General features: G+C 37.4%; 1 pseudogene; it reads right to left on the reverse strand.

Annotated features, from left to right (window-relative positions):
* Positions 1–1,798: 1,798 nt before the first annotated feature.
* On the reverse strand, positions 1,799–2,693 carry LOC149254125 (uncharacterized; annotated as a pseudogene).
* Between the last annotated feature and the right edge of the window lie 420 nt (positions 2,694–3,113).

Consider the following 3,113-nt stretch of genomic DNA (forward strand, 5'->3'; position numbering starts at 1 on the left):
TATATTCCTCCTGCAGAAAATGTAGCGCAAACCACCCATGAGCCAATATTTGCACCTTAGGAAGATCCTTAAATATATTTCCCCAAATATCCTTGACCCAGAGTCTGAGTCTCTCTGTAGAATATGCACGGCCCCGAACCCTACCAACGAGTACCTTACCAGCCGTGTCGACAACTTCCCCCATATTAATCCCTTCCCCAAATTTGAGGGTCAGGTCCTTGCTCGTGGCCTTCACGCACTTGATTTTCCTCTTACCCGAGCGAGGCACAGTCGAATCATTCTGCAAAGGGTCAGGGGAGCCCTCGTGCTTCTGATGGGACTGTTGAGCTGAGTGCCAGACATTTATGACCGAGCTTTCGAAGCAATCAGATGGGATGGAAGAGGGGTTTGACGCTGCAGCAGGGATGGAAGGAGTAGAGGACGCGGGCAGGTCGATTCTGAGCGCTGAAACGAAGCCAGCCGAGGTAGGAAGCACGAAGGGAGACAGATGAGACAAATTCCTTGAAGGCGATGGCTCAAATGGAGGGGAGGATGGCGAGCAGGCGATTAGCAGATGTAGGGTTTCCAGAGAGAGTGGAGGACAATAGAGATCCGGGGAGTCAATGGAGAGGGCAGTAAAGGGGAGACCAGAAGCTGATATACCGGGGAGGGTAACAGCGGGGGGTGAAACGGATAAGAGAGGATCAGACGGATCCTATTGATCAGCAGGCGAGGAAACCAGTGTAGGGTTAGGGCTATGCAAGATAGAGACATAGGGGTTAAGGTCCTCAAAATAATCCACATCCTCTAACTCCATGTCTGACATTTTGCAGCAGCCTCAGCGGAAACAAAAAGCAGTAGGTGACAACAACAGTCACGAAGGGCATCCAACCGTTAACAGAAAGTGACAACGCAAGACCGCAGGGCTCGTGAGGTAACTACAAAACGATGTAACCCTATTTGTATTCCCAGCTTGGAGCAACTGCGGGTGCTAGGATTTCCATCCTCCTCCGGTGTATCCCCCATGAATCTTGTTCTGGAGAAGCCAAGTTATTGCTATATATATATATATATATATATATATATATATATATATATATATATATATATATATATATATATATATATATATATATATATATATATATATATATATATATATATATATATATATATATATATATATATATATATATATATATATATATATATATATATATATATATATATATATATAGCTAACTAAAGAAAACACATTACATTAAAATCCTATCAGAATTAAATATATCAACTTAGTCATATATATATATATATATAGCTAACTAAAGAAAACACATTACATTAAAATCCTATCAGAATTAAATATATCAACTTAGTCATGGTAGACGAAGTGAAATTAGGGTTCCACTCATATCTTATAGACCATGTTCATTCTCTATTACATAGCTCTTCCCACACAACAAATCTAAATCATTGATTATTTGTTTCAATACATGTTGTTCCTCTTCACACACCTGCTCAAGCTCCTTCTTAAGTGAGGCTAAGAGGTTTGGGTCAAAAAGTGAATAATCTCATTGTTCATTTCCTATATCAGAATCCCCATAATCAAAATAAACATTGGACTCTTTGTTATTTTTTATTTCCCCATCAATACTCACATTAAGGAACGAATAAGGATGTTATTCTTCATGCAGCCAATCTTTCAAGATTTCAATGGTAGAAACATCAGAAGTAGTTGGAATTATCATACCCCAAGTTCATTTAGCTTAGTTCCCACTTGAATTCTTCATTCACCTAAATTTTCTTATGGGTAATTTCATTAAATGGATCCATCTTTACTATCAATAGTTATTTCTAAAACTTGAAGAGGAAGAGGGGACCTTCCCCATGTTGATTGGCTTACATCATTCACTGAATTTTAGCCACCATTAGTTCCCCCACTTGCAACTTCAAGACAAGTTGTTATAACAGTCATACCAGGCATAACATATAGTCCATGTTGTTTCTCCACCTAAGTTTCGTAAAAAACCCACCACAATTGGATGTTGTTTATAAAACTATAAAATTGCAACAACGTATGCCAAATATTGCCCATATTTGGTACTATCACTCCTTGTTTTCTTATATTCACGTAATTTTCACAGGGATAAATATATCAGAGTATCGACTTCTATTGGAACATTGTTTTTCACTACATATATAGCATCTTAATCTTTCACACATCACCAATTCACATCTAAAATTGTTGTAGACAGAATTGTTGGAAGATCCCTAATTGAAGCTGAATTTGATAGCTCAACCTCTAAACCTTTGTCTAGAAAGACTATGTAAAACAACTTGTCCACGTATTGGAAAGAGAAGCATTATGCGTTGAAATAAAGGGAAATTTTTGTTTCCTAGTGCCATTATAGACCAATTCCAAAGCTCTTGGATGAAATCCTATGGTGAAAACGTTGAAAGATACATGAGCTTGATGTACCACATGAGAATACTTATCCCACAATTACTATACAATTTGTATCATATGACACATTTCAAATGCAACAAAAATTAGCTTTTCAAGTAACTCTATTTGAAAATTTTCCACAAATAATAAACACCAATATTTTCAAATCTTAAATTTTCTTCTTTTTGGCTCTCAAGTATTTGATACAAGGCATGTACTTCACCAACTTGCTGAGTTCTTTATTTATCCTTGCAAACTCTTTTGCCATCACTTCTAGTTGTCGTGAAGTTGGGCACATGGACATGCCAAACAAATACACAACATTGTGGTTCCCTTAAACAATTAAAACCCTGGGTAGTCATTTGATACTCGAATGTTTACATGTGGTACTAAACTCCAACACTTAGCATTGAGCTCTCTCTGTTGGCATTTGGGTTCAATAGATGGTCGTGTTGATTGGTGGTTTCATGCTTAGACTTTTTATTCTTTCTTTAGTGGGAATAATCCTACATGCACAAAGAATAATATAAAACAACCCTTTATATTACCTATCACTTTGTTGACAACATTGATGTATAATGCATGAACTTTGGCCTCTTGGAAATACCCTTGGAAGCCATGTGTGGATGATATCCTTGAACAATCGTGCTTGGTATACTTAGTAGCTTGGTTGAACTAGGTGTAGGTT

The sequence above is a fragment of the Pinus tabuliformis genome, chromosome 7, assembly GCF_031772625.1.
Source record: "Pinus tabuliformis cultivar Carrire ecotype Pingquan chromosome 7, CPIR1, whole genome shotgun sequence".
Taxonomy (NCBI): Eukaryota; Viridiplantae; Streptophyta; class Pinopsida; order Pinales; family Pinaceae; genus Pinus; species Pinus tabuliformis.